We start from the raw sequence: 10,014 nt of genomic DNA on the forward strand, positions 1-10,014 counted from the left end.
GTGTAGCGATATCATTATATCGAGATACCGGGATTCTTTAAGTAGAAAAATACAGTACTCTTTCTCTTGAAGATGCCACAGTGTGGGTACTGGGTACTGGGCTTCTTCAGATGGAAGAAGCGACAATGCGGCGAAATGGACATTTCGTGTTTAATCCGCTTATATGTTACTTAAGTCTTAACTCACCATAACTGTGCTGATAATCACTCTTGTTGCGGTTCAGTATCGTCAACGCAGCCGCGATCTGAACGCAGAGGGGAGCATGGGCAATTTTATCCGTTGCCGATTTTCCATTTGTCCTGCGAATGTGCGCGTCGACGTTGGCTGTGCCTGAAGGAAGAGCGCTCGGAAAATTTTTGACGCAAACCAGTAACTTCGCGAAAACTTTGAAAAACTACCAAATCGCGTTCTGCTCTGTGATTGCACTTTAAACTCCTATCAAAGACATTTTTAAATGTGTTGAATGCAGTTTCATTAGCAGAAGTCTGTAAGTAATCGTTTTTATGGTTGTTAGAAATTTTATTAATGTTACAATAATATTTTTATGATAAAAGAGTTTTCAGTAATAAAATTATAAATAAAATAAAAACAAACGTTCTTGTGCAACGCATGTAATTGTATATTACCAGGTATTTTTTATAGAATGAAAAGGTCGTTTTAAAAAGCCCTCCATGGTTTGTTTTAATTAATATTCCATATGCCAAACCACGTGGGTAGTAATATATCAAAAAACGTCTAATCCATTCGGACGCTCCAGGGATGGGAAGATTAAAAAGTTTCGTTCTAAATTTATATGAAATTGTACGCAGTTTTACGAAAAACAAGTCGAGTTGTTCATAATTTCGGATAAATATAACAACTGTCACGGCGTATTTTTATTAAGGGAATACATTTTAAAAAAAAAATGGTTTTGTTTACAACTTCGCTAAATTTATTTCATTAAGTGAACAAAACTTAAATTAATTAAGGTAGATCAAAAATTAATTAGGCACAGAGATTATTGTATATTATTTTGGGCTTTTTGCGTTCGTCAATTTCGGAAATAGCAATAACTTTTCTGACAAATTCATAGTCGACTTATGAATATGGTGTCATTATACAGATAAACTTTTTGTATTCAGTTGGAAATACTTTGAATTATTTTTTTAGTTAAATTTCTAGGCCATTCTTGAATTTCTTCGTTACTTTTCATCTATTTATTCTTTATATACCACAGCAAACACAGACTATACTATCAATTAACGTGAAAATTCATTTAATGTTTATCAATTACCAATTTGCTTTGATGCATTTACGATGACTGTAGGTTTTATCAGCAGGCATCGAAAATGAAATTATTGATTTTGTTCATTAGAAACGATATGATAGTTTGTTAATCTAACATTTCCAGAGACCTACGCTTTACAGACGCCGTAAAATTTACGACGTGTCGAGAATGTTCGTTTGGTAATAAATTTCTGTAGATATACACGGTTTTCCGCAAACCTTTTCATTGGTGAACGAACTTGACACAGAATTTCGATGATCCGAGAAAGCTGGGTTTACTAACAGAATATTTTCATCGGGCCCTTTGCTTATGACATCGCATAATTTACACAACATTTCTGCCATAGGCCATAGGGAATTTAACAGTTAAAAAACAAATGGTGTATAAAAAATTAATGGTTTTGTAAGTCGCATTGGAAAAGGCGCGCACTTAAAAATGTAGGGATGAGATACGAGATGGAAGAGTGATATACAGTTTGCAGTTTGTATAAAGAGCAACAGGCAGCTATAGAAAATGAGCACAGGGGCGGCCTTAACCACTGCGAGGCTCCGGGCGGGTAGATCTCTTCGAGGCCCTTGTCCTTGTGGAATTACTTTTAATGATGATACTTGACGAGAAATACAAAGTTATTAGATAATAAATAAATTTGGAATTTCAAAATTGTTTATTTGAAATTAACAAGAACTAATAAACACAAATATTATTATACTTCATTTACATTCTCTAGCGATGTGTCCCTTCCAATGTCTTGGATGCGCGCTGGCAAAATCGTAGGTAGGGAGAAAAAAGCTCATTATACTCTCGACTCTTAAACACACTCTTTCATACAGTACCTGCCAAAAGTTTGGTTCAATCATGAATAGTAGTGCGAGTCGAAAACAAGCGTTAAAGCCTTCATATGTCTTTAAATATAAATAAACATCTCGTTGATATTTTCAGTAGTAAATGGTACCAATAACAGCACATTGGAGCAATGCAATTGTAGTGGATAAAATGGTCAATTTTTCCGTGCAGTACTGTACGGATTATACGCTCCTCACCGGTTAATTGGCCGAGAGTTGTCTCTTTCCTTTTCTGGCCTAGTGCTGTTCTTTTCTACTTTGCGCCGTTCAAACTGAAGGTCACATCGCTACAGAATGTAAACGAAGTATACATAAGAGAATAAGGGATTCAGAAATGATACTTGCAGCTTTCTTAAGTCTTAGCAATTCAAATAAATATTAGTACTATTAGTACCTAATATTTTCTAATTGGAAAATTATGCGAGAATGCAAGGCCCCTGCAAGAGCGAGGCTTAGGGCGGTTGCCCAGCTCGCCACCCCCAAAGGCCGCCCTTGTTTGAGCAGTAACGTAGAATAGAGAAGCACATATTAGGGAGGGACCCAGGCAGGGAAGCACAGCGTAATCGCTACTTTTTAATTTATACATCGGAAACGCGATAAACGGGAAGAAAAGTAAGGAAAGAGTGAATATAGAAATAGGAGACGAAAAATTAGAAGGATCAGTTGCTAGTAGTTAGCTATTAAGTTTGATTAGTTTCAATTATCATTAGCGGCGATAAAATTCTGCTTTGTCAGAAAGAAAAACCACGAAGAAAAGCGTACTTTTCCTAAAAAATCCTGGATTTTGATAAAATATCCCAACTTCGTGCTGGTAAATGACAGGAAGTCCTGGAAACACAATTTCCGAAGTTATTTACATTAATCTTAAATTTAGACCTGAAAGAGTATTTGTATATGTACGTGGCTGTCTTCGTCGCAGGTTGGCATCATTGAATTGTTCGAAAACAACCTTGTTATTGTTATTCAACCCTTTTACGGAAGAAAATGTTTTTAAATATACTATACACAAGCTCCTCTCAACAATGGAGTTTTAGTATTACGATTTGTAAAACTTTCCTCTTGACAAAGCAGTGTTGACAGCAACCGGTATCCAAACTTCTGTAAACTTTGTAAAGTTATGCTTATCTTATTATGTTTGACATAAACAGTATGCATCAAGTTAGATTAGCAAGTCGCCCGTATTCGCTACGAATCGTTCTGAAAACGTTCTGCAATTTATATAATGACCTGACCCGCAAGATATACATTTTGCTTTATTCGGCATACATACGCTTCATTTGTTACCTTTTTTTAATTAAACTCCGTAGTGGAGACGACGAGATGTTTGTTCGTCTAACGGTTAGATTATAACCTAACAAATTTGACAGATATTTCTTGTCGTTCTAAAAACATCGGCTTCGAAAACAGACCGTCGCTAATCAAAGCGTTTTAATTTATTTAACAGATATTCAATTTAATTGTATGTTTTATTTTGACAAATTAACGTAGATAAATGATGGCTGTAGATATACTTAATTGGATATATATTAAATTTTACTACAACAAAATTAAAACTGATACAAATACTGTCGATAAAATGCAAAAATCTGGTGTATATTAGTTGAAAAGTTTACATGGGATAAGGAGGAAGGTCCTTTAAAGAAATAATAAGAGTATATTATATATTAATCATAAATAAAATAGATTTTCCATATTTTTGGAATCTTATATTGAATACGGTTCATCAAAAGCAGAAACCTGGGCGATCTTATCTTTTCATCTAAAACCTTTTTACATAAAATTAATTTTCAATTGTCACACCACACAGCTGTAAAGGGCTGACTAATTATTTGGACCCATTACTTATAGTGTTCTAAAAGGCAAATGTAAATTCATACAAATTTCCATAAGCTGAATGATCGATCATTCAAGTTTGCGTCGGTGTGATAATACCTAACTTGAATTGCTTTAAAACCCTTCAAAGCCTTGACAGAATTTAACCACAGTAGTGGCCCTTTTCGTGGCTATAAGGCCCTGCATTATATCTTATTGCCATGGTCTGGTATGATTATGTCTGTCTTTTGCAGAATTGGGTTCATAAATTATTCAAAAGATATGTTGATGTTGCAGCTGACATCGATAACGTTATTGTAGAGGAAATTAGGAATATTATGAGCCTTGACCTTGGTTTGCACAGTAACAAAACTACAGGATAATAAGTATTTTAATCAGTAATCTATCTCATTTGTGTATATTTTTGCTAACCATGTGCCTCGGTAATACGTCCGGGGATGAACCTGCAGATATACTGTAGATAGCGACGGGCAATGAACGAGCGGAATTTTTGCCTCTGCGCAATCTCAAGGACAAGGCTCTTGTCATTCCGAATTACCTATACCAACATAACTTTTGGTTTTATTTGAAACTGTCTACATCATTATATGCTTCACATCTCAACGTCAGCATACTATAAATATGTACGTATGAATATTCCTTCGAAAATGAAAGAAATTTCTGCATCTTTCGCTTCGAGATGAGGTAAATATTCCCAATGAAACTGCATGTGTATCCTGTTCTCGTTTACATAGCTGAAGCACTTCTAACGTATAATATATTTTTCAATTTCCATGCATGTGGACATTTTTCACAATATTAAAGTTAACCTTGCAGTACGAATCTATAGAAATGTCAAACTTGCTGCCAATTCAGATGACTATTGTAAAATTATTGAGATATTGCGTTTACGTCATCTACATAATCTGTATGAACTAATCCAAAAAATAAGGGTAACACCACGCAATCACTCCTAATATAGGCAATACCACACAATTTACAATTCCGCCTCACATCATCTTACAAAAGCGTGAACAACCCAGTGGTATCGACGTTCGGCTGCAATGCAAGCGGGCCTGACATCTATTCGCAGTCGTAACTACGGCTTTTTCTTAATTTATATTTTTAAACATTTACTCGTTTCTTCTTTAATATTAAAGACTGCTTTTGTTTGATTGCTGAGGATCATAACGATAAGGTAAGAAAAGACATCGTGTTTAAACACAGTCTCATTAATTCTGCTGTTCGCCAGACTGTTTTCGTATAATTTGCAATTCCGCTGGCGGACGAGAAGTTTAGTCACAACGTAACAAAAACCAATATTTTATTTATTCGGGTTCAATAATACCATGCGTGAAAACTTATTACAAGCTACTTGATATTTTTCTAATTGAGACCATTTTGGTAGATACCTTTACTGCGGGCCTATTAGATAAGCAATTAGAATTTTCCTGTCGTCGATATGCTGTTGACACCTTTTTGACGGAAATTCACAAAACCCGAAACATGCGAACAATGCCGGGAAACTTATGTCCTTTTGTACGTACTTTAACGGCGAACTTTTACAATCCAGGTAAACCGATTGCCTTTTTTATATCCTTTTACTTTTTATATATGACTCGATCCATTTTTTTTCGGTGACGGCTTTGTTGGAACCACTTCCTTTTCACTTAGCTTTATGGAAAGAAAAAATGATGTTATTTTTATATTATCAATTGTATTCTTCTATCTCAAGGTGCCACTTGACTTTATTGTTTCGTGGTGTTAATGTAGATTAATTTTTTTTTTATAATTATTCTTTTACTTATCGTTGGAGAAGCTTCTGTAATTGTATACATGCGGTAGAAGTTGTATTTGTTGTTATTGACGCGCAAAAAGAGGTAGAGCTAATTCGGCATCTCATGGATCATGATCTTGGATTGCGCAATAACTAAACTCCCGCCTGTTAATGTTAAAATGTGAGGTACCTGTAAGTGTTCCAAGGATTCTTAACCGAACCGAAACTGTGCTGCAAACTGCAGAATAAAACTTGATTCTATAGGGTTGTTCGGAAAGTCATTTCGTTTTTTTTTGTGGAAATGAAAGACAGTTTTCGTATAATAAACAAATACTTTATTAAATTATATATTGACCGTTCTGGTCCAACACCTTTTGCCATCTTTCTGGTAGTAGCATAATTCCACGCTCATTAAATTTTTGGTCTCTGTTGGCAAAAAACTGATCGAGGAGGTTTTTGACCTCCTCATTTGAGGTGAAAGTTTTACCGTCTAAAAAATTTTGGAGTGACCGGAGCAAATAATAATCCGATGGTGCCAGGTCTGGAGAATATGGAAGGTGTAGCATTGTATCCCATTCAACCTGTAAAAGCTTTTGGCGAGTGACCAAACTTGTGTGAGGTCTCGCGTTGTCTTGATGAAACACTACACCTTTCCTGTTGATTAGTTCTGACCTCTTCTGTTGAAGTGCATCATTCAGTTTGTCCAGCTGATGACAGTAGACTTCCGAATTAATCGTTGTGTTATCCGGTAAAAGCTCAAAAAAAACGATTCCTTTAAAATCCCACCAAACAGACAGCATCACCTTTTTTTGGTGAATATCGGCTTTGGAAATGGTTTGAGCCGGTTCATCTTTTTTGCTCCATGACCTCTTGCGTTTGACGTTGTTGTATACAACCCATTTTTCGTCCCCAGTGATGATGCGCTTCAAAAACGGATCATTTTCGTGACGTTTGAGAAGCGAATCGCAGACGTCAATGCGGCGACACAGATTTCTCTCTGTGAGAACATGGGGAACCCATACATCGAGCTTCGAGGATAATCCCAGGCCTTTCAAGTGGTCATAAACTGTTGAATTTGATAAATTTAACCTCAATCCGATCTCACGTGTTGTTATTCGCCGGTTCACATCAACTAATGCCTTTATCGCGTCTTTATCAGCTTCAACCGGCCTTCCCGAACGTGGTGCATCTTCGACATCAAAATTGCCGGATCGAAATTTAGCGAACCAGTTCTGGCACTGGCGTACTGTCAACACACCTTCTCCATACACATCAGTCAATTTCTTTCTGGCTTGAACAGCATTTTTACCCTTTCTGTAGTAAAACAGTAAGATATGTCGAAAATGCTGCTTATCGCTCTCCATATTTAAAAGGGCACCAACCAAAAACTACTGCGTAGAATTAATTGGAATTTTTCACACACAAGCCTTGCTATATGAGCTCTCAAAGCATATAAAAATTATACGGCTTAAATGTGAAGTTGGGTGCAAAAGAATACAATTAAATCCTCTGTCGGGAAAAAACGAAATGACTTTCCGAACAACCCGATATCATCTAGACAACAGGAGACAGCCCTCCATCAGACTGACTGACCGTCAACTGTTGTATGATATGAATACGTCATAAGATCGACGGACATCTAACGGACGGTTGCCTGCCGACGTTTAGACAGATGTTGCGAAATTAAGCCTTACTTAGGGCCACGCTCTTAAATCTCATCGTACTTTTTAGTCGATTATCCAAAACGTGCATCAGTTTGTCAAAAATATTTAAAGTCGGTTTAATTGCGTTTCTGAGTTCAAATTTTATTTTTAATTCCAGTGAGATCTGCCCGTGTGCAACCACAATCGATAATCGTAACCCACATCGGTTTCCGTTCGTAATAAATTTTGTACCAGACGAAATTCAAATTCATGCTGAATAAAATTTAGTGGGAAAACCAAATTTTATTACACAATTTAAACCGCGAGCCCATCCTCGATCTCCTTAATCCCGAGCGCAAATTGTCAAGAGGCCGTTTCTCTGAATACGTTAATAGAGAATGCGCGTTTTTGTTCACTTGGCTCTCGTAAGATCAACCGGTTAGTGAACAAATGCTAGAATCTGATGAATGGGGTGTTTTGGAAGAGGAATTCGATACGAAATTTCACCTCCGGAAGGACTAAACCTCGTTTGCATTTCAAATCCACGGTCTCCATGCATACAATCACCGCGTGTAAGGATTGACTTCTTCCTTTTTTATTTGCCTTTTGACCTTCTACTTTAGCAAAGCAGAAATTCAGAAATTGGAATTAAATATTATGTTAAAGATTAAATTAAATTATAGCTAGACGTTACCCATTGGTAAATGTTGAAATAATATGTTTGTTAGTTATTAGTTTTGATTCTTCTAATTGTTATCATCATATATATTATTACAATAAGAACTCTAATGCATCCCGAGTAAAAATAAAGAATTGGGATCCGTCAAATGGGAATACACCATCTGGTGGCAAAGTTTATAACTCGAATGACGGAAAAATTTACAAAGGAACTGTGCACGCAAATTGTAAAATTGTTTATTAGAATAATAAAACACGTTAAAAAAGTAAAAATTTTTTTGATGATGGAGTCGACGAAGTTTTCTTCTAAAGTTAAATCAAATAAAAAGTTAATATGATCAGTGAAAAGCTGCAATAGCACTTCAGACATAGATCTTCACTCTTNATATCATTGACGTTTCCTCTTAAATTTCCTTGTACTAACTTAATTTTAATTAAATCATCTTAACGTGACGGTAAAGTGTTGAATTAAAATTACAAATTCTTTTATGCAGAAGTACGCACCTACTTGAATTTTAATTAAGAAAATTTGATATTTTTTCTGATTAAGAAGGACGCTCGAATTGCTTTTATATTGAAATTATAATAGGCAATCTTAGGATTTTTGTCACGATTTCGTCCCTGAAATTTCCCAAGTTTAACGCCCCGTAGTAATTTGGATATTGAGAGATTGAATTTCCCTTGGGGTAAACGACTTTCTATTGTAACTTTCCGCTTGTTTAAAGCGTTTTCTGCATGTCTAAAATATTTATCAAATTCTTAGCACTTTAACAGGTTCTGTATCGATTTCCGTTTCTATTTCCTGCTGAGGTTGAAACGATGTCCAATTTAAATCAGCGATTAAAAAAATGGAAATCTAGAATCCGTTTTCCTGAATTTATCGACTCATTATAAATTCACGAAAGGAATTTTGGACAATTACCTAACTTAGGACTTTTTTCTTTTCTCAATCAAAATTTGCAGAATATTTCGCGACGATAATGACGAATTTTTAGTTGGTACGTTATTGTTTTTTATAATGTAATTGGCATTAAAAACACGCTCACCTTCAACGAAATTTCCTTTCCGAGGCATTGTGTCAGCCCAATCACATATTGTGTCAATACTTATCATTTTATCGTACGGTACACTATAGGAACTACGATAAATTTTCCCTAATCGGCGCCCTGTTTTTAGGCTCCTCCCATTTGACGGATCCCAATAACAACAACGAATCGCCTGCAAATATCTGAAATTACCACCGAAAAGTTCCTACTAATTAGACGAAAATTTTAATTCTAAGATTATAGCCAAAATACTACCCTTTGAAACCCTAAAACAGCTCCAAACTAGCACCACATTTAAAAATATCCCAAAGAGCCCTCAAACAGCGCCTCTCGAAAAAACATACCATAACAGCACCAAAAAGCATCATATACAAAATAATCTAAAACAGCACCAAAACGTACCGTATATAAAACTGAATGTTGATTAATTAATACCAATTTATCCACCAGATATTTAAATTATTATTAATTAATGTTAACCCATATATGCACCATCGTTATTAACACCAGCACCAGTCCCAGTATTACCGTCAGCACTAGTACTTCTATCATCATCAGCATCATCTTCATCTTCATCGTCATCGTCAGAAACCCTTTTGATTCACAGGTCCGATCCGAACCCTAATAATAATTATGAAATTCCAATATTTTGTATCTAATTTCAATCAAAATTTTCCTCCATATCCATTATCCTACATCTTATACCTCACCAGTATCCAATTTATAATTATCAACCTCATCCAAATCACTATCAACATTACCACCCACAGTTTCACGCCCAGTCACAAAATTATTATGAAAATAGTAATAATAGTCACTCTAATCATAATAATAATCATAATGATGACAATAGTGATAGTAATTATAACGTTATTAATTTGTAATTGTTTAAAAAAAAAATAGTTTCTTAACTTTTTATTAAAATCAATGTAATATTAATAACGTTATA

At 35.3% G+C, this 10,014-nt stretch overlaps 1 protein-coding gene across 6 annotated transcripts in view; it reads left to right on the forward strand.

Annotated features, from left to right (window-relative positions):
- The window catches only part of LOC108736292 (sex peptide receptor), a 298,323-nt gene that overhangs the window by 138,427 nt on the left and 149,882 nt on the right, over positions 1–10,014 (forward strand). The window contains exon 1 of one of the 6 annotated variants that reach the window (XM_025974304.1): positions 296–487. The exons of the other annotated variants lie outside the window; for them this stretch is intronic. The gene's annotated coding sequence lies outside the window, so the exon portion shown is untranslated. Of the gene's footprint in view, positions 1–295; positions 488–10,014 lie in introns of those variants that run through there. 6 annotated transcript variants of the gene reach the window in all.

Source organism: Agrilus planipennis, unplaced genomic scaffold, assembly GCF_000699045.2.
Source record: "Agrilus planipennis isolate EAB-ADULT unplaced genomic scaffold, Apla_2.0 scaffold110, whole genome shotgun sequence".
Lineage (NCBI taxonomy): Eukaryota > Metazoa > Arthropoda > Insecta > Coleoptera > Buprestidae > Agrilus > Agrilus planipennis.